This window comes from Passer domesticus, chromosome 8 (genome assembly GCF_036417665.1).
Source record: "Passer domesticus isolate bPasDom1 chromosome 8, bPasDom1.hap1, whole genome shotgun sequence".
NCBI lineage: Eukaryota > Metazoa > Chordata > Aves > Passeriformes > Passeridae > Passer > Passer domesticus.
Genome location: NC_087481.1, coordinates 36453792 through 36476738, shown reverse-complemented (window position 1 = coordinate 36476738; position 22947 = coordinate 36453792). Strand labels below are relative to the sequence as shown.

Genomic DNA, 22947 nt, shown 5'->3' with positions numbered 1-22947 from the left:
CAATCATGAAGTCAAAGATATTGCAGATGGTAGACTCCTCACAGATCTGCATTTGAAAATAGAAATAATCACTATCTATTTTCTTCAAAGCAACATTGAAAATTTTTGGTTCAAAGCATATGTTTATTCAATGCAAATGTCCTTGGTAACTCAATTGTCATTAGTCAAGCTAGAGAGTTTTTGAAATAACTAGTCTTACCTTCAAGAGATTGTTTCCAGGACAAGAGAAATATGAAGTATATTCAGGCACAAGCTCTACAGCTGCAAGTAGATGGTAACTAAGAATGGATTATTTTATGTATTAGGCAAGGGTAACAATCTGAAAAAAGTACTCTCTAACATTAATCTTATTTTTTATGCTATAGAGATTATAGATCACATATTCCAGCCATGAGCAGATGAGGTGTTTTTTGTGATTTTTAAAAATTCTCATAGTCTATAGTTGTCTTGCCAGATTCCAAGTGGACTGCAATATTTTTCCAGTGAGAGTAGTAATTTCTTTTTTGCAAGTAGTTGGGGTTTAGAGGGTTTTTGTGGGTTTGTTTGTTTTCCTTTTCTTGTAGGCTATATGTCTGTTTGTAAGACACACAGATAATTAAGGACAACAGAAAATTACCTTTGTTGTCAAAATGAGAATATATTCCTGGATCAATTCAAGTTGTATCAGGCAGGTGTTGCCCTTAGCATTGGGCCAGGTGTTTTGGACTTCTCTGCTCTGTACCAGATTTCAAACAGGTGGTTTTCCTTCACTTGGTGTTTTCTGAGTCTTCTGTGGGATTGCATGTTATTTCAGTTTCCAGACAATCAGACAAGCTGTAGAGCTGACAGAGAAATATGCAGTATGGAAGTGGGGACAATTCCACTCTTTGATGAGGGATAGAATTTTTTATAGGAGGTAAATAGAAGTTATGGCCTTATAGCTGTTGCAGTCTGTCTGTGGATGCTATGCCTTGACCAACAGAGACAGAATAAATAATTTATATTGTCTTCTAGAGAGCTGCCAGTGTTTCAAATTTATACATGTCAGCCAGAAATTAATGAGAAAATTTGGTGTAGATATTATCAGGAATGGGAGAAATGAAGATGTGGACCAGTGGCTAGCCAGGAAGCAGTTGGGTAGAAGTCTTCTAGCTCCAACCCAGGCCAGAACCTTGGGTCATTGAGATTGATGTCCATAAGCTTGTGGCATGATTCATAAAATCATAGAATATCCAGAGTTGCATGGGACCCATAAGGGTCATTAAGTCCAATACTTGGCCCTGCACAGCACAACCCCAAGAATCACAACTTGTGCCTGAGACAATTTCCCAAATGCTTCTTCAGCTCTGGCAGGTTTGGTGCTGTGAGCACTTCCCTGGGGAGCCTCTTCCAGGGCCCAACCACCCTGGTTCAGTTGTCATCGCATTCTAAAGGACAAAATCTGAAAACTGAAATGAAGTAAGGAACATAGTAATTGAGCTGCTTTTTTGCAGGGCAAGGGAAATGTTTTCAACAGTCACTCCAGTAATGTGTTCACATGCACCAAGGGGAAAAGAAACAGTGACTGAAATGATGAAAAAAAGAATTAAATTGATTAGAGGGAGAATTGTGATCTAGCATTGGACTCAAAAAATGAGCTGAATGCTTAGAAAGGAAAAAGCTTACTAAGCAGTTCTAATAACAGAAACAAACAGTTCTATATGTTAACTTCATCTTGTGTTTAGTCTGAGAGGAACAAAGCAATCCCTGGAAAAGACAGACAAAATCCTCCCACACACTTAGCAGCACAAAAGATGGGTGGCACTATTATAGTGGAAAACCTGTGCAGCTCATGTTATACATTTCATTTAAACTGTGCAGAACAGAAATCTCTGAATACACAGAAACACTCTTTTGAGTTAAATAGCAAAGCTGTGCAGAATCCTTCAATACCTACATTTATAACAGAAATAGCCTCCAGAGTCAACTGTTTATTTATCAATTGTTAATTGAGTTGATGTTTACTCACGATTGTAAACAGATGATTAATTTATGGCTGAGTGTTATTACTATGATAGTGAAGAGATCATTAGAAAGAAGGATTATAATAGGGTTCTCTGCACTTGTGAGGCTAGTAATAAAGATTGACTATTATAATTAGATAAAGCTTTGTAACAAATACTATTAAATTGAATCTGGACTTTATTTAAATGCAGTGGCCTGTTATCTAAAATGTATTAGTGGAGTGTGTGGGTTAAGTAGAACCCCTGCCTACACTGTTTACTGTCTCCTTCAGAGATTAAAATGGCTTTATACTTGTTGGCTAAATAGCAATATTATGCATTATGCATGAGCGTTATTTCTATTGAAAATTCAAAAAAATATTATTTTAACACAAGAAAAATATGATATTTTCTTTCATTTTTAACATGAGATTGTTTCCAACTTTAATTTTGATGATAGGCTAAGCAAACCTAATTCAAGAAGGTAGTATTAGGCTTCTTCAAAAGTGAGTCTGTGCAGCAGTTTTGCATAATTCTGTTTAATGAAAGTCAGAGTAAGACTTCTGTGGGAGCCCAGTGGCAATGTTATGGAGCATTTGATTTCTTAATTTTCACGGAAGCATGGAAGGCAACAAAAGGAGCTGGAGTGGGATGGGATGAAGCTTTCAAAAATGTAATCTACATCTATCCCCTCCCCACTCCTTTCTGTTTTTCTTCTTCCCCTCCCCTTTTTGGAAAAGGGCCTCTTATTGCTCAAAAGTAGTCCAAATTGACTAGATGTCTGTGAGATTGATCTGTTATTTTTGAACATAAGTTTAACAAGAAGAAGCTCTTGTTTGGCATATTTGGGAGTACAAATGTAGTATGAACCTAGTGTGAACAAGTATAGGAAGAATAGGTGGATATTTTAACAGTATTTTAACATAGGATGAGAGGAGATGTAGACAACTTTCAGCTATAATGTAAGCATCATTTTGGCACTCTGGGCACTTCAAATAAAAAATGCAAAGACATCATAGGAAATAGTGTAATGATATTACAGGGACTAGAAAACCAGACATTTCTTTAAACCTTAATAAGTTACGCTGTAATCACTCCATGGTTCCATGACAACTGAATGCAAAATTTCCACTCTTTTTTGTCAGATCCTTTAAGGATAGAGAAACACTGTTCTCTCACCTTCCATGGCCTGAGTGCTTGAAGGCTTTGCATCTTCTGGAGCTGCTTCAGCTACAGACTGTCAGATTGTGAACCCTCAGGCTATGTAAAAATGCTCTCATCCTGATAGGTGCTGAATCTGGAATGCTCATCAGTGCTTGCCAAGCCCCTATCAGTATCTGTTTCCAAATGACCACAGAGCACTTGCCTGCTCAGCTGAGACTTGAGACCCTTATAATATTTATAATGGGAAATTAAAAGCTCTCACCCTGTGGTCTGCAAGGGCTCCCAGTGGGCTGTGCAGTTAGAGCTGAGCTGGTCTGCTCAGAGACAGGATTCTCTCACAGTCAGCAGAACTCATGAGCCTGCAGTTGTGCTGACACCCATGTCCCACTCCGGAATTTTAGTTCTGAGAAAACACTATCTATGGGTTATTTTCATTTTCTTAGAGGGATTTCTTCATTGCAAGAAGAGGTTTAAAATAGATTAATTTATGTAAACTATTTGATGACTAAAATGATATTTAGAAGAAATGTTAGAGACCAGAGGTTCACAATTAACAAACTGGACAAATGATCGAGCTACAGCTTCCTTACACAAAATGCTGTCCCTGAAGACGTGGAAAATGTGAAAAATTTAAATGTTTTTCATAAAAGTTATTTGATAAGTATTAATAATGTCTCAAAATAGTTTCAGAAAGGCTCTGGATGTGTTCATGGAAAGATTCTATAGATAGGGTCTACTAGTTTGACCCTTGCACAGCAAATAGAGAGAGTCTTTTGATCTTGCCTGACTTGATGGGACATGGAATGAAGCAGACTTTAATCACAAATGATTAATAAATAATGCCCAAAATGTGATTTGTCTTTCCTAGAGAAAGAATTTTTTTTAAACTCTGGGGGAAATTTTTTATAAATCTGTCGGCAAGTTTTAGCATTATCAGTTTTCAGCAGCACTCTGTCCCATGGCTGTCAGTATGACTATGCTGAAAAGTAAAATGTCATTCTAAAGGTACTCACCTGCTTGCCTTCTGAAATAGTGGGTGGGATGGAATTCAAGAGGGAAGCATCCAATAATGAATTTGAAGGCAAGGTAAAGAAATGTAGAACAACTCTGTCTAAAGCTGATGTTGAGAAATCTACATGTAAGAAATATCATTGAAGAAACAAATGTGGATTGGTCAAAACTGCATTTCAGATCAAATTTCCATGGCAATAGCTAAAGATTACTTCTTAGAAGCAGTTGGAGTTGACCAAACACAAGTATGATACTATTCCCTAGGAACTGATCAAGGTTTCTGTTTTCAAAAGAATATAATAGTGATGGTGGAGAACTTTCCATAGAGATTTTTATTTTTGTCCTAGTATGTGTGTCTTATTTCAAGTACCTGGAAAGACTGGTGCTTGTAATCAGGATCTCAGTTGCAATGAATCAGTAATTTGCACATTCCATTATTTTTACTCATAGGACTCCACTGGAAGATATAAAGGACAAGAGTTGTAATTTCTTTGCTATTAATAAGATAAAAATTGAACTTATAGAAAATAAGTCATTGTTATTGCTTTATTCAGCTCTCTGCTGTTTCTTTGGGTTTAGACCTTTTATTGTCAGGTTATATACCCTGGAGTTATGAAGCAAGGAGAGGGGAAAGAAGGGAAAGAAGCATTCTTTATAGAAGTTTATGAAAACTGGCACATAGCTGGCATGTGAAAAGCTGTCATGATAATCAAATCTTTGATAGATTTTACTATGATATGCTTGCATAGGTAAATCCATGCGATCCGAAAAGACATTAAAAGGGTACTTACTTCCTCTAAAATATAAACAATTTTATTCAGTTGCTGGACATCAAACATAGAAGAATTAAATAATTTTAGCTAGTGTATATGGAACAACGACAAGTTAACTTGTTTTGTTTTCTTCTAATATTCTTCAAAGTTTCCAGGCCAGCCTTTCACTGAAGAATATACAATATTTTAGTTGTTTGATAAGTCTTACAACAAGAAAAGAAGAAAGAGCAGCATAGTACAGCTGGTGTTTTTAAAGTAAGTTGTTGTTTGACAGCCATGGAGATATTATAATTGTAATTCATTGAGCAGGACTCTATGAGGAAGCAGAAGTCCCTGTTGGAACTACTCCACAATTTTCCAGCTGTTATCTGTTTTCTTCACACAAGGAGGGCTTACATTGCATCTTAAGCCTTCAAGAATGTATGGTGCACTGGATATAGTGTGTATTTAACTGTGGACTGGAAAATCAAGCCAATGTAAACTCCAGTTATTGCTGGGCCTTTTCATTTTTCTGACATCAGACACAAAAGGTCATGACTGCTTATGTCCCATTTAAAACAGCAGTAAAGATTCAAAACACTAAAAAATGGCAGAGCCTTAATTAAGCACTTCCAGAGAAACACTCTGTTTACAAGTGGAACCTGTAGCTCAGTTTGTATTCATATGCCTTTCCTTATGGTGAGGAGATTTGCAGATATGTGGAAGAAAATAAGCCCTCATCTCCAAAACAGAATGGTGCTGGAACAGTCTTCCTTTCACACTTACTGGGGAGTGGTTTTTTTCAAACAAACCAGCTTGTGAGCCTGTTGTCTGTCTGCCTGGAGTGGAACCATGTTTTGCTTTTCTAGGGCTGTAAATTGCACATAAGGATGCAGCAGAAGTGTTCAAGATCCCAGAACTCCCTGAGGAGTTGTGATCCACAATGCAGTGTTAGTCCTGTTGAGCCTGATATGTGTTTTTACAAAGATGAAAAGCTAGTGTAGGATCACTGTGTTATAAAAGAGCTGCAGAGCGAAGGATTAGCTCAGCTGATGTTTGTTCTTTCTAATACTTTCTGTTTATATTAAGGGAAGGAGGCTGTCATTTGTATTACAGTCTCAAAGAGTGTGTAAGATTGAAACAAGATGGGTTTAAATGAGAAAAAGACAATCATTTGCAACAGAGAAATAACTTTGGATATTTTTTCCTAAGTTAAAATAGAGAAAAACCAGACACTGAACCCAGCAGAGCTTCTAATTGACTTGGAAAAGAAAATCACTAAATGCCTATGTGTGTAGCTAAAGAGAGAGTAATCTCAATCAATGTAGAATAAGTACACTATTTATTCAGCCTGGTTAATAGTTGGAAAATAAAAAACCAAAACAAACCTCAATTAGATTGAGAAAATTGGAGTAAAATATGTTCTGAAAACTTTTCACTGGTGGTGCTGCATGTTGCCATCTCTTATCATGAATTTTTAGTATAAATTCTGGTATCTAATTAAAAAATTAAAACTGCTGAAGAAGTTTTCATTTGTGGCTTTAAATTAGTATCACTGTGGAAGAGCTGTTAAAGAAGGATGTAAAGTAAAAACATATTTATGTGAGCAGTTTTTTTCTTAATCACTTAGTGTGATATTTTTCACCAAATGTTTGTTTTACAATCTTACATAACTGTCATTGACTTTAGATTTATTAAAGATATATAATAGTTTGAGGAACTGTCATTGTTAACTAATTATCCAAAATGTAATTGAAATTTGGCTCAGGTGGTAATTTTTTGCTTCTATTGAAAGGAAAAAAATTGTTTCTCTAGGGTGAGACACTTGAGATGCCTTGAAGTTAATTTTTAATTAACATTCTTTCATCTGTCTGAAAACCAGAAAGTAGTCCTGTATTGTTTGTAAAAGATATAAGTAGATGTTCTATTGTTTCTTCTTTTTTTATTCCACTACTTTCTTAACAAAGATTAAGAAATACCAATGATCACTAGGGTAGAGAAGCCAAGTGTCTTATAAGTAACTGAAATTAGCAATATTTTCTAGGATAAAGGTTACCATGTTGTCACCTTTTACTTGAGAATTATAAGACATTTAATATAAGAAGTTGAAATAAATCCTCTGAAGTATAACATGTGCATCCAAGCCTGCATAATCAAAGGGCTTGTCCAAGGAACATGTTTTTGGAGTCTTCTTCACCTGGAACCATATTAATGTTTTATTTCTAAAATGCTGGATCGGTTTTGTGCATATTGGTGTCAGACATAGTGTTGATATGTTTAATTAATTGACAAATACTGTCTTTTGTTTGGTGTTGTTTTTTTAATATCCCAAAGGCTAAAAAGAAGTGAAGGCGCAGAATTCCAAAAGATGCCAAGTAGATAAGCTATCCCTTTTGTGCTCATTTTCAGTAAAATTTGACTGTTCAGCTCTCCCATGTTGTTTAAAAATTCTACTCAAATTGTATGCAGAGGAAGAAAAAAGCCAACATCTTTCTGATAAATACAGTAATGTTTGGTTTTAGGGAGGTCAGGTAGTTGGGAAGTCACAGGACTCTGCCCTGTCTATTTAAAATGTGCTTTACTTGGTTTACTGAGTGCTTTAGCTAGTGATGGATGGTTCAGTCCAAATGTTAGCTTTGTGTACTGACATTGTCTCTCTGATATACTTTGAACTCTGGATGAATTTTTATATGGCTTTACATGAGTACTCATGAAAACAGGAACAGCTATTTCATTGCCAAATCTCAGGTGGCCAACCTGGTGCAACTGCTGTAATATTTTTAGGTGACTTGAGAAATATAGTTATTATCCAGCAGTGGGGAACAATGAATGTGTTAATGGGGAGACTGGTAGGGCTGCATTTGAGGTATTTGGAACAAACACCTTAGTCAGCAGTCACAGGCAGGAAAAAATACCTTTCACTGTGAAAAATAACACAAATGCTTGGTTCAGTTTTTTACAGTAGTTTGTCAAATAACTTTATCTGATGCTTAGTCCTCAACAGCTGCAAGAAGGTTTGTTGAGAGAAGGCTGAATCTTTAAGTCTGGATTCCAAACCTTAACCATTAGCTTTCTCTTTGTAGGGAACTCCTGATCAGTGAGGAGATCAGAGAGATTTTTCCTTCATTCTCAATGCCTGTTATTTCCAGGATCTAGGCTTTCATGGTCTGTCTTAAGCAGAGGTATTTGTAGAATGCCTTTATGAGAGATTTGTTCCTAAGAGAGGGACTAAACCTGCTAAATTTTTAGCTGTTTCTGCAGAAAACCTAGGCAGTATAAGACCTTGTTTCTTTGGGCTTTATTAAATCACTGGATACTCTGCTGAGGGAATGGTTGGTTATGGCCAATGTACTGTAGCCACAGGTCCATTTCCCAGATGAAAACAACCACATGGTGCTCAATATTTGAAAGTTCTGCAGCACAGTACAAGACCTATTAAACAGCAGCTCATTGCTGGCGCAGACATGGATTGGATGGGCTGTGGGAAGGGGAGATGTGGTGAAAGGCACCATGGACAGGATTTCCAGCCAAAGAGTCACTGATGCAGAAGCCATCTAAATAATGGAGATTTTGTGGCAGTCGAGCCCTGGAATCTCTACAAAGCTTTGTTTTTCCCCCTCCAGTCACAGCTAAATAGTGAATTAAATTTCTTCTTTGGCACTGTGAGGTTGTGCACTGAGAGAGACTTTTACCTTAGTATAAGAGTGAGATGAGAATGCAGCAGGCCAGAGTACAAGACCAGGGCAAAGCGAGTAAATCCCACATGAAAAGCATAGCTCTGGAAAACCCTAATGTCCTGCCATCCACTGCACAGATGTATGGTCTGATGATTGGTGCAAACATGTTAATTACAGTTTCTTACATCTCAAGAAATAATGAAACTTTTTTATTTTAAATCCTATCAACTGCGGGTTTAATTATACTTTCTTTTAAAACTAGACAGTTTTGTTCTGATCAGAACAAAATTTTGAAATGTATTTTTGAAATGTTATTAAAGATGAAAGCCCCCAAATCAGTGCTCCTTTAATTAGCTGGGATGAATAGATGAAAGAAAAGTGATTTCTAAGCAGATTAGTTTCAAGATAAAATATTTCATTTTATTAATGTTTGACCAAATCTGACATATACATTTTCAAATTTTTAAGGCATGTGAACAAGACCTGATGCTATTAAACACAGGATTTCTTAAGGTTTGAGGCAATGTGGTATGCCGTGTGATCCTGTGAAATATCATTTGTGATTTTCAAGTTGACATTGAAATGAAAGTTAAAACAGCATTAGTATATTGCACAGATTAGTGGAATCAGAAGTATCTCTAGCTGTCTTGGACTTGTGTTAGAAATCTACTGTAAACTGCATTCATTAATGGAAAGCCGGATCAAAGTTTGATGAGACAATATTTCTTTTGTTTTAAGACTAAATAGAGTGTCCCAAATAGTGTTTTCTATATGGTAACAGCCTCTGGATTTAGATTTAATGTATTGGGTTTTTTTTTTACATTTACTATTGATTTCAAAGATTATCAAAGCCAAATTTGTGGATTTAAATCTAATTTCTTTTTAAGATAATTTGGCAAGGAACTTGTACAGATATTTAATGTCCTTAGCATGTATCTTTGATTTCAGTGTGTTAGAGTTGTAGGACATGCTTGTCTGCTTTTGACTCTTTGAAGATGTCCCATAGACTTCTTTCAGATCAAATCACACCTCACAAAAACACTTAATTGAGTCCAAGTTCCTCTTTTGTTGGTTTTCAAAAGCATTTAAAATAGTCACTGAAAATAAGCCTTGCTTTTAGGGGCGATGCAGTGTGAATTGGATCTCTGTGAAGCTGTTTAGAAAACACGTTTCCTATTTAAGGTTATCTTCACTAATTTCTTTCGGTATCATGTGAACATTTAACAAAAAAAGGCTGACATTCCTATCCTAGTGCTGTGTGTATTCTTCTCCTGTCCTATGCAGCTATTTCCCACATTTGTCAAGGCAAAGGTTGAAGGGGGTATGGACAAGGGAAATAGGTCTCCCATTCATTCCTATCTGTCAGGAGTTCACTTTGTCATGATAACATTCAAGAGTATATTTATCTATCCTGCTACTGGAGGTTAAAGCAAGGGTAAAGAAGGAGAAGGGAAGAAATCATGCTTTAAAAGTTTACAAATTCTGCTGCAAAAACTGTAAACAGAAAGAGGCTTGCAGTGGAATGTGTAAAATACTGCTGCATTGATAGCGATGAGGCGGCGGGCTGCCACAAATCTGCTCGTATAAACAGAGGAACTCTTGCTGCAGATTGGGTCTGTTTTGGCTTAAAGTCTGAGGAACACATTGCTTTCAAAGTGAATTCTTAGGTGTCACTTCCCATAACTTATAGCAGAAGATTACAAAGCTACTGATATAACATATTAGTTTGATGGACAGAATTATACCCCCAACGCTTCCTGCTCTCCCCAATGACGCACACTAACTTAGTGTGCTGTGACAGCTGCCTTGATTTACCACCAGGCTGGGAGGCCAAGTGGGAGAGGGAACATTCACATGAACGCAGGGGCTGATACTGGCCCACAGCCTAGTTTATAAAGCTGCCCTGTAATTCACCACAAATGTGTCACCATTAAAAGGGAAAAAAGGATTGCAGATAATAAATACTCTTTAATTTATTAGCTAACAACAAAGAGATCAGAGCCAGTTGTGATGTGATTGTTTGACATAATATTGTCAAGGAAAAAAGCTAAGTTGACCAAAGATGTATATTACACATTCAAGCAGATGCATCAACTCTTGGCTTGTCACAAGCAGAGCTAAACAAAACGCCAAACAGAGGAGAGAACTGGCAAACAGCACAGTCATTTATCTCTGAAAGAGACATATTCAAGAGCAAGTGAAATAAGACATAGTTCTTTGGACTTGGTCAAGGGCCAAGTTCTAACTATTATAAATTAAATGTTTTGTGTATTGTATTTGGCAACTGCAGCAGCTCTTACCATCTTGGTCATGGTAGGAGAGTGTTAGATTTTCCTGTCTCCTTTTGCCAGAATGATGGTTTTTGTTGTGGGGGACAATATTAGAATGTGTCTGTGCATACCAATAGCCACAATGCATGCTATAAAAAAGGCATATAGGTTTGGAAAATACAAATAAAAACTGTTAGATGAGCCAGCCTACTGAATTTAAGTTTTCCTAAGAAATTTTATGAAGTCCTGAATGGCAGACTCTTACTTTCTAGATTGTTTGCGTTTACAAAATACAGTCATCAATATAATTACTTCAGGTTCATATGCTTTTAATCAGAGTTGTGAACTTCATAATATGTTTTGAGGAAGCTTTGCTTTTGGTTTTCTATGTGCACTGTTCATGCCACCACATTTAGCTTGGTGTCAACATTTCCATTATAAATTATGCTTAACTGTTTTGGATGTCACATGTAAAATTCTTGTCCTGAGTTAAAAACTGATGCACAGAATCAGAGAATGAAGATTATATGTTTATGCAAGCCCATGCACGTTTAAAAAAAATTAAAATTAGATTCATTAATTCCAAAATTTCCAATGGTGTAAGCCAGTCTATGATGCTTTTGTATACACACACATTCAGACATGTTAAACATGTCAATCTGTTGCTCAAAATTATGTTGAGTGATTGTTTTTCATATTATTAGAGCAAAGAGAGGGGGTGTCAGGCATTATTTAGGATGCTTTTATGTTGCTGTTGTAAAAAGAATGTAGTTCTGTTTCCTCACCTCTCCACTTTTCAAAAATATGAAAACTTAAGGCAGTGTTATTTTACTTGTATTAAATAGAAAATGTTTATTTCTTTGTAAATTATGCCAGCACAAGACCTGAGAGTTATTTAAACGCTGAAGCAAAGGCCCAAGCCAATTTTTATTAGGACACGGTTCTCATGCTGAGTGTTTGCATGGGTAAAAAAATTATCCCATAGTTTAATATCCATTAAATTGTTTGCTTTGACATCAGAAACATTGTCCAACAATCCTGAAAAGACTGAAATATTGGAATTTTGTCTGCTTTTAATATAATGGTGTTGTCTTATAAACTTCCACAGAATTAATTTGGAATGGAAATTGAAAATCCACAAATATTCCTTAAGGACTTGCCTTTTCTCCATTGCCCTTGACAGCTGGATCACACATTAGTTCTCCAAAGCAGGAAGGGAAAGGTGCAATGCAAAAAGGAAAGGTAGGAGACTTGAGTCATCCCCTCCTGGTTGGGAGGGTGGGAATTCTCTGCCTGATGCAGGCCAGCAGCTCTGCAGTGAGTGTGCTGTTGGCAGGGTGGCACCCAGGGGTGTGTGGGCTCTGCAGGAGTTAGGTGTGGAGCAGGCAGGGCATGAGAGCCTCTGTTGGGGTAGTGATGGGGCAGTAGTGGGCCTTCCTCCTGCAGTTTCTAGCACAGTGAAGGATCTCTGTCCTCAGGGCAGCATATATCTCATTTCACCAGCCTATCTGGGATGAGTAATTAAAGGAAACTTGTCAAATTATGTCCTAAATTAAAAAGAGAGAAGAGGACGGGCTGTGCCGAAATTGATAACTTGCTCCATTTTGATGAGCAGGGCACTCATTTCCCAGGAAGAGGGAACCAGCATGTGTTAGATATGGAAAATTCCAATTTGGACTAGAGAGAGTGCAGTGTGGAGTCCACTTCATGGCAGTGCTCAGAATAATAAATGACAAACCAGATGGATATATAGCAGAGAGTACTTACCATTGGTTAGATGTAATATGTCTTTCATATGCAAATACATATGAAAAAAATTATCTGCTAAAAGATTTTGATGGTCTTGCAGTCCATCTCTTCATTCCTAAACTCAGGGCATTGCTACAGATAAGGCCAAAGTTGTTCTACTGCTTAAATGGCAAATTAATTTTTTTTTTTTTCCCTGATTTTCAATATTATCATCATTGTTTTTACTAATATGTTGATAGTTAGCAATTTCTTATACCCTGTCTTCTAAGGCAAACTATTCTTAAAATTTCAAATGCGTTTAATATGAAGAAGTGGAGATCTAAATTTTCTCTTTATGTGTGCAAAAAATCCGTCAAGTATGGCTGTATCCCTCTTCAAATATAACAAATGTAGAAAAAGGGAAGGAATCTACATTTCGCTAGTATTAAGTCTATATGCTAAAAATGAGAGGACTGTTTCAAAATCATTCATACTGATTTTCAAAGATTATGTTCTCTTAGTGAAGAGTTATGTTCTTTAATTGTTTGGAGTTCTCAGTTTTCTTTTCCTTATGAAATGGAATTCCACGTGGTGTTCCTAAAATTCATTAAAGAGCATAAAAAATATGAAGGTGAAAGATAACATATAGGTGTCTATTCTAGTTTCTTATAGTTTTCAAAGAAACAATATATTCTTAAGTCCCACTGAAGATGACATTTACAAATTCAAACACAATTCAAATGAATTCAACAGCACACCATGGTGTCTTCTAGGAATGATTCTTTATAAAGCTAAAGACAGAATTGTATGTGTTCATGCTTATTAAAAGCACCACATCATATTTTACCTCACTGCTCTTTAAATATAAGGCATCCTAAGAAAATTTGTGCAGGAGCAGATGAAAAACAAATCACATTAGTACCACACAAATGCTCTAAAAAAATTTGAATCAGGACGTAAAACTGTTTCAAACAGATAGTGATGTGTGCTAGAACACATGACAAAATGGATGTAGCAGATGAAGAAATGGATACGACATGCTGAGGGCTTAATGTAACATACAGTAAAATTGATATACCTCTTACTGAAATAAATAAAACATGGCATAATATATACATTTTAATGAATTGAATAAAGCATGTAAGGGAATTGATTAGAAAGTGTACTGAACTGAAAAATGTAAAATAAAATATAACGTAAAATAAAACATAATATTATGGATTCAATCAAATAAAAACATAGGGGATTGAACTATGTTGAAATCACTAAAACAAAAGAGCTGGATTTAGACTGTGCTGAATTAAAGAAAATGTGGGGTGTGTAAAGCTCAGTGAGCCCTAGGTACGAGTCCATCAGGTCACATGGTTCATTTCACTGTTCCACTGCAGGCCACAGAGAAAACCATTAGGGTACAGAATGTGGATAAAGATGATGTATGATTCATATCTGGCTCTACCACACAAACTTTTAATGTGATTTTATCAAAACAACTTATTCTCTCTCAAGTGCTTTTTATCTCACCTTGTCTTGCTCTTCCTCTCTTCCCCCTTTATTCTGCCCCTTGTCCCCTTTCCTCTTCTCTCCTCCCTCCCTTTCACCATCCCACACATGCTCTCTTTTCTCACATGTCCTTTCTCTTGTCTGCACACTTTTTCCCTTTCACTTCTCATCCTCTCTCTGTGTCTCATTCTCACACTCTTTTGCTGGACCCCTGTCTGTGGTGTTTGCCTGCTCCTCTCACACATTTGCTCTCTCTTTCTCTCTTCCCCTTTTAATATTGTCTTGGTAACAATGATTCATGTATCCCAGTTTTCTGTTAAATAGGTAAACTATTGAGAAAATTAATAGAAGTGATTGCCAGATTAGACATAAACTTGAAGTCAGATATGAAAATCCCAGTATTTTGTGTAATAATGGTTATGTACCTAAATGGAAATTTCAAAAAAAAAAAAATCACCATTTCTCTTTAGGCTTATTTTGCATCTGAGCAGCCATCCTCCATGCTCACTCTTCTCATGCTTTTCAAAACTTGAGTTTAAATTCATATGTAGAGCCTGAGTTTGATTGAGGTGCTTTTCTTCTAATCCAAGTAGTAAAAATCAAACCTGAAGTTTGGATTGTACTTGTTTGGTCCTGTGAATATATGATCCATGTTTTGGCTGTGTTATTGAGCACACAGAGTCATTGGTCTCATTGTTTTTCTTTGGTCTAGTTATACAAGCTTTAAAGTAATAACACCCCATACCTCAAACTTTGCCAAGACAGATTTTCACCTTTAGGTTTGCTGTTGTTTTTCCTCTTTCTTTCTGAAATTCACCTATTAAAAGTCTTAAGATTGGAAGTCAAACAAGCTCCTATCTTTTTAGTTTTATTTCTTAGCTATTAATCTTAGACTGTAAAGGAAAACTATATTCCTGCCAAGGCTGGCTTCAAAAGTTTGCCCTATTAAATTCATTTTATTGTTACTCTTTATTCTAAGTTACGTGTTCATTCTGGTTTAACCACAGCTCACAATGACCTGGCAATTTTCTAGTGAAGTAATACTTGACATAGGAAGTCCTCAGTTAAAGAAAGAGGGACAAGAGAATCTTGATTTTCCTTGTTTCATATTGGGTCTGTGTGGAAGGCATTTGACTTCTGCAGCTGTATGGTCATGAATTGTTAAAAGAAAAATGAGGTTTAAGGATTTTTATCTTCAAAGAACATCAAAGTGTGTATGTCAGAAGAATACCTGAGTTGTTCTTCCAGTAATAAAGCTGCTCAGCTGTCTCTCTTTTGGTGAGTGCCCCAAGGTGACAAGCTAAGTACAGCCAAGCAGTTGGTGCTGCAGACTGTCTATCTCCACTGCAGGCACTGGAGTAGCTGAAAGGTGTATTTTGGTTTATATTTTGTGTGGCACACACAAAAGGCACACACAGAGTAGTGTCTGGATTGAGAAGCCACCACATTGAATGGTTGCTTGGTAAAATTTGCAGAACATTTATTTGTTTTAAAATCACTTTTGTGATTAGTGACAGAAGTAGTTCTAGCAATTCACACAGAATTCCTGAATCTGTTTTCTAAGAAATATACTCCAAATCAGTATTTATTTATTCATAAAACAGAAGCATGATGTTATTAAATACTGCCCCATCCTCCCAGGAGCTTATGATTTGAAGGGTGTAGTGGATAAATGATTTAGAGTGTAAGTGTTGAAGGTAAACAGATTCTAGGAAAAATAGAAGTATGAGAGAACCATCTCTGTGCTTTTCTTATTTGGTATTTCATAGAATCCTGATATATTTGGTATTTTTTATATTTAAATAGTGGTTTTCTAACTCTGCTTCATATTAGGGTTGTGCTGGAAATGTTTGTTTGCAAGCCATTGAAGGGTATTAGTCAAGCAATGTACCTTTATCAGGTCTTGTGAATCTTGAAGCTTAACAGTAGCTGTACGAGAAAGCTTGCAAAATGCCCTAGATGCTGTAGTTTTAGCCAGCTTAGACTTTGTTTTACTCCCTAACACTTAATTTTTTTTTTCTTACAATCCCAGGTGGGCTGCTGCACAGACGTTGAGCTGTGATCTCCTGCTGCAAATTTGTCTTTTTCTGCTCGGATGTGCTGGGACTTTTCCCCCACATTGTACTTTTACTTTGTTACTATTCTCAGTAGATTGTATTTAAAAGTTCTCATCCAGTTGCCCTTTACTCTTCTTTTTGAGGGGTAGCTTACAGCATATCAACAGAAACGGGAATACTCTATGTTGTGGTCTATTTCTAACTTAACCTTTTGTGCTTATGTCTTTGACACTTGTTGACCATTCCAGTCCATTAATCAAGCATTTTCAGTCAACTGTATACTGAAAACAGCCACAACTCTCCATCAAACAGAGAGACATTAAGCTTTCACAGCAGGAATCAGACAGCCTTCAAAATGTAAAGGAATCTGTTGTAATTTTTAAACATTCAAACTGTATTAATTCCCATGACAGTTATCCCTTAAGTCATTTCAGGCAGTTGCACACTTCTCAACTTTCACAGCTTTCATGTGGAGATCATGATATTTTTTTCTGATTGAAATATTTCCCCCATCTCTCATACTTGTGTTCATACTGAGAACATTTTGAATCTGAAAAATTACTTGAAGTTCTCAGGTAAAAGATTAAACTACTAGTAGTTCCTTTTAATGGCACTTTAACTGTGACTCATGATATTCTAATCCTCTTGGTTTAAATGGATTCTCTGGCTGATACTGAGTAACTTTCACAGACAGACCCACCAAGCCTTAGTTTATTTGTTATATTTTAGTAAATTCCTGGAGCTAATAGAAGTGAACTAAACAATTTTTTTTTAACTTGCTTGATCTCTTCTATAAGATCCCTTTTCATAAACTTTCTTCCAAAGCTGTTATTTTCATAGAGAAATTTTAATTAGTTGTCTGGTCTGGATTTGGAAGTCTAATCTGTGGAGTCCATTTTATGTGTCCTGATTTAATTGTTCTTTTCTGGAGCAGTAGAGGGAGTAAATGAAAATTTAGTGTGATTAAAGAAAGCAAACAAACAGAAGGTGTGCATAATTTGAATGTAAGGCATTTGCTATAATAATTTTTATGAGCCAGCCTTACAGTGGCTTTGACTGCTGACCTCTGAAAGCTTAGCCATTATGTAGTACCAGTCTGGAATTTACTTCTCCAGGAGTGTAATCTTTGCTTGCAGTGCGGATCATCTTTTCCCTCTGCCCTTTTTACCACTGGGCTAAATTATCCAGGTGTATTTAATCATTTTCATTTTTTCATGGTTTTCATTTTTGACACTGAGTCTGCATCAAGGACATCACTTAACTTCATTTGGAACTATGGCCACAATGACTGTGTCCATTTCCAGCTACCATAAACCAGTCATAAATCAGGGAAAAGTGCCGTGCTGCTTAAAACTGCTGAAATGAGCTTTAGAGCATTATGCTTACAAGAATGTCAGCCTGTCACAAAGTAAATCAGCAAAGTGTCCTTAAACCTTTGTTGCATCAGGAAATCTCTGACTTTGTGGCTTGAAGCCTGGTTATTCATTTTACTGCCCTATTTCCTCCCCTCGCAACACACACATGTGATTATTATTTTGTTTGGACGCTTCATCATGGTTCTTCTGCTTTATTTATGGCTGGTAATTATAGGTTTTATTGCTTACTCCTCTTTAGATTTTTGTCTGAATATATTAAATGAAACTTCTGGTGGCTTCTAGGCTCTGAAAGGCCACAGATTTGCATTAATGCTCTATGAACTGAGAGTTTATTTTACAATAGTACTAGATGCTAATTCTACAGATTTACAATACCTATTCCTGCCTTAGTTGAAATCTTTTATCTCTGCTTTTTGAGGTCAAAGTTCATGTGTTGAAAGCAATCATCTCCAGAGATTGCCACTGAATATTGATGCTGTAGCGGGTCAACATCAGATCTATTGGTTATATTTGCACTGTTTGAATCTGATCTGATGCTATTTGGCTCTGAATTACTGTCTCGTCTGAAAATTTGCATAGAATATGCAAATTTTCTGAACTGTCATAGAAAATCACTTTTGATATGTCCAGCTGTTGCTAATCCAGCTCTAAGGCGATATCATACTGGAATTTATTCCCGGATAGCCCTAAGTTCTTGTAAGAGCCTTCTAGGAGTTGTGTTCTGGTCCAGTATAAGGTGAGGCTGTGTTTCACTCTAATCTTTAAAATAGTCAGAAGCTGAGTAGGAGTAGGTGGAGGGGTTAAAAATCCCAGACAGTATTTCCACTGCCAAGCAACAATTTATTCCTTTTGCTACTGAATCCCAAGCAGTTGGGAAAAAGGAGGTTTTTCAGAGACAGTTCATTGTGGCTTGAAGTTAGGGAAGTAACTTCAAGACAGTGTAATTGTTTGTGATTTCTTAATTGGGGTTTGAAATTTCTTTCTGGCTTTGCTTCATTCTTGCTGACAACGTAGGGTCAAGAGTAATTTTTTCTTTTTTTGTCAATTACTGACCTAAAGTAGCAAGTACAGTGCATCAAAATAGACGAGAAATAAAGTTACAGTGTCTATGTTTCTGCCAAGGTTGTGTTTAATCTCTGAGTTTGTATAGGAATTATCAGATTTAGGGATATGTCAGCATTCTCCTGACATATTTTATTGACAGTCAATGCAATTTAGTATTCAAACGTAACTTAAAATTAAATTAGATTTTGCACTGGTTTTTTTTACTTCTTCACTGGGACTAATAAGAAAAATGACACAAGGCTTTTTCAAAAAATTTGATTATGAAATGTATTCAGAGAATCTTCATATGAGGACAATTTAGGAACGAGATAGGGAGACTAGAGCAGTATAATGACAGGTAATTATTTTAAAGATCTGCTGTATGGTTTACAAATTAAACAACAGTTTACATATAATAACCAATTCATTCTGTGATCAAAGAGTATATGTTTGGGTTTTGTGGAATATACCTCACATTCTTCACTAATAGCAACATATCTATTACCGATTTCATGAGTTAAAATTTTAATTTATGTTTCCATTTTGTGCTTTAAGTACTTTTTTGGGACATATTTTTCTGCATGAAGAGAGAAAGAAATGACTTGAAAGCAGTGTATTCTGAGCTGTAGTTGCATTTAGTTTACCTTAAATCTGTTTAAGGTAGCTGCAAGGTATTCTTAAAAGAGCAAAGCAAATCAATCTTATCTATTCTCTTTTTTGGAGTGTCTTCTTACAGCATTTTCTTATTTCCTTCTATTTTTCAATTGTCTTTGTTGAGCTGGATAGGGTTGTCATAGAGGGAGCATAACAGTGACAAAGTAAATCAAGTGTTAAGTAGGCCATAATAATTTGCATAATCCTTTTACAAATCCTTCTAGGTGCATATTTGTTAATGACTGAGATATAACGTTAGTGGAATGTGATAGAACAGCATATTAATAGAAGACATATTTCACTTTCTTAATTTGTTCACAGATAACTTTAACTATCGATTTATTAGCGAAGGCTATATTGCTAAACAAATTTTTAAATCTTGTAACATTAAAAATAAAATCTAATGATTGATATCTACTATCTAAAGTGGTAAATAGGTTCCACCTTCAACTCATAGAGAATAAGAAAACACTCTAGTGTGTATTTTGAGTTTGTATGGTTTGCCTCTTTCTCTAAGTGTAGAAAGTTCCTCAGTCATGGAAATTAAACATAAATCAAATTTCAATGTCTCACAAGTTATTTGTAAAGATGTTTTTTTCTTGACCTTTTGGAATTTCTTTTTAAATCCATCTGCCATGATGGCAGAGTCCTGTTGGTCACTGTCCCATTGCAGTCCTCAAGGACTTCTCAGGTTCAGAAAAAGAAAGAAGGGCCCTGTGACAGTGCTAGAAGGCAAATACAACCAATATGAACACTATGAAAAGCAAAGGAATACTGATGGTTAATAATGAAGAACAAGCGATAAAATTTGTCAAAATTACTGTTTTTCTACTACTTCAGGTAGTGAAAAGGATTTCTGTGTGGGGTATTCCTCCTGCCTCCACTCCTGGGTTGTTTCTTGAGGTTTTTTGTTTGTTTCTTTTGAGCTTGCATAATCTGTTTCAGAGCTCAGAACTAGAATGCCCATTTTTGATTTGTGTAATTTGTTTTGTGGACTTAAATTTATTCAGTCACATGGAGAAAGATGGGATACTGCTTCTTAATTAAGTAAATTTACACCTGGAATGAATTATTCTTATGCATAAAGCAGCAAGTGAAGCATTCTGAAGGATTGCTTATGCTCCTTTAAACAAGCTGTAATTTTACCAAACTGAATAATTAATCAAAACAAGATTGTTCTGCTCACAACAGCATCATCAGAAATCGTGTTTTGTATTATGTTACCTTACCTCAAAATAGGGTTCTTCAGTGGAAACAAGATGACATCTAAAAATGTGACTATTTCTATGAACAGTTTTAATTCTTTATAAAGGCAAGAATTCCTTGTGTTACTTCCAATTAATCTTTGGCGTATTTTCCTTGAGGCATTAGGACACTAATGAATCTTGAGACATTCTGTAAATTGATCCAGCAACAGATCACATCAATAGTTGTTCATTCCATGTTTTTCTTGTTTTCTGTCAGGATTTGAAGCTCTGTACTCCTGTTTTCGATATCATCCCTAAATGGCTGTTGTGTAGTGTATTACCTTACCCCTGCATGGAGGGACTTCTGTGGCAAGGAGGTCTGTCTGTCATGGTTACCTAGTGAAGGCAAAGGAATTTCACTGGCGCTTGTAGGTGATCTTGCAATCTACGTACACAGTGATGGTTATCATATGATCTCATCACATAAATATATGTTAAATATAATAACCATGGTCAAAATAGGAAAAAAAATAGGGTGCTCAGATGATTGTATCCACTTTATTCAGTAATAGTTAGAATAGTAGTTAGAATTACCCTTTACCAATATTCCTAAAAAGAAATTAATGGTGTTGTATTTCTTGCTCCTCATTCCTCTTTGTATTGACTCGCAGCAGACAAAATCAGTTATGTTTATCCAGCTAGGAAGATACCTCAGTATTTGGGAATCTTGTTTTGCTTATTTGGGGTCCGCTTTGTATGTTATACATTAGTGTGGAAATTGAACTTTTGCTGCTTACAGTTTAAATAAAAATTCTTTGGCAGAACTAATGTCTGTGCCATGGTAAAACACCCAAATGCGGATAAAGGAGAGGAGTAAAGAGCAGAAGAGGAGATAGTAGCAGGGAACTTGGTTTTACCTTAGGGACGCAGCCTTGTAAGTTGACCTTATCCTCCAAGAACTTCAGTAGCACGAAACCTCTGTAATCATCTTGGAGTTTAGGAGTGAAGACCATAAGGGGGGTGCTTTTGGCAATGTATAGATAGGAATTAAATACTTGAACATAGAATTTAATAGTGTTAGTGTTTTAAATTTTGACCGAAGTTACATAGTGTCAGTAGAGGTGAATATGTAGATTTTCCTCAATTGTTTGGTCGTTCCATTTTTTCCTTCTCCACCATAAAGATTGGTGGGAAGTGATTAGATGATAATGTGTTCATACGCTACTCTTTCTTGAGGTTTTTACTTTGCTATGGAAAAATAGTGTAATTGGCAGGAAATCTGTTTGTTAATAAAATTTGAAATTTATATTGTGGTTTGGTAAGTATGAATATTTTTGATGGCTCTCATAACTGTATTGTATGGGGAAGATGCCATACAGTTTAATAGAATTTCAGCCAAATTGTTAGTTTTGAAAAATATTGTTAACCAAAATTATATATCCATTCTGGAAAGAAGAAGGTTCCCACATGGAACCATATGCAGAATGTGAATTTTTTCCCTTTTCTCTGCTTTGTATAATAAAGAAGACTTTTCTATAATCTGTGAAGTCATCTTCAAATTATTTTTGTATATCTAAAGTATTTTAGTAGCTCAGTTTAGTTGTGGTAATTATCAGATGCACATAATTCTGCTTATTTTTCTCAATCACTTCTTTTTTTCAGATTTCCATTAATGATATCACAAATTCTTCCATGAATTCTTGAATCCCCAAACATTCAGTGTCTCTTGGGATATTCAAAAGCCTATTAAGTAAAATTACATCGAGTTGTAGATGGTATGGGAAATGCTACTAACAAAGTTGAAGTTTCTCCCTTGCAGAGAAACTGCATGAGAAGTGCTGCGATATTTGCCATTATAATGTGGTTTGGATGGAGAATTACCCCCCATCACCACCACCATATCCCCAGTTTATAAGCTTTGGCCTGAAAAGTCTTTTTTTTTTTTTTTTTTTTACTTGACACTAGATTGTGATGTTTCCATTTTGCAATTGTTTTGATAAAAGATTTCTTGGTTATGCATACTTATTGTTAACCAAGTAAGCCTAACTCATTTTTTGATGTAATCACTCAAAATTCACCAAAGGTTTTTGATGGTACCTTTGTTCTCAATTTTTGGGAGGGTTTTTTGTAAGTACTGTCTTCCTAAAAAATTCTGCATCTTGTATCTACCCATTTTGACCCCTTTTTTTTTCCTTAGCCATTTCTCATTTTTAACTGAATTTTCAATTTTCTCCATATTGAAGAGAAATGTAGAAAAGTCCTTGACTGATTATTTAACAGTAACAGAAGTAAAAGTTACCTCCTATTTCTTATTTTTCAGTAGTTTCAGAAAGGCAGCTTCAAATAGATACTGAAGATCTGCTTGGTTTTAAGCATGTTCCAAAATATTTCTTCAGGAAAACATTTATCTGCTTTAGAAACAGGGATAGACAGTGAGGGGTATTCAAGTGTTTTATTATTCATGCATTATTCTTTCCAAATGGAAAATACTTTGAAATGTTTTTCTTGCATACTGCATGAAGATTGTTCCAAACACCATGGGCCATTTAATTCCTAGACTTTGTGT

General features: G+C 35.8%; 1 protein-coding gene across 25 annotated transcripts in view; it reads left to right on the top strand.

Annotated features, from left to right (window-relative positions):
• The window catches only part of LRMDA (leucine rich melanocyte differentiation associated), a 630413-nt gene that overhangs the window by 482798 nt on the left and 124668 nt on the right, over positions 1-22947 (top strand). Inside the window, exons 7-8 of one of the 25 annotated variants that reach the window (XR_010367262.1) lie at positions 11944-12077; positions 16096-17268. The exons of 23 other annotated variants lie outside the window; for them this stretch is intronic. The gene's annotated coding sequence lies outside the window, so the exon portion shown is untranslated. Of the gene's footprint in view, positions 1-11943; positions 12078-16095; positions 17269-22947 lie in introns of those variants that run through there. One more of the 25 variants, XR_010367263.1, reaches the window with a different exon arrangement.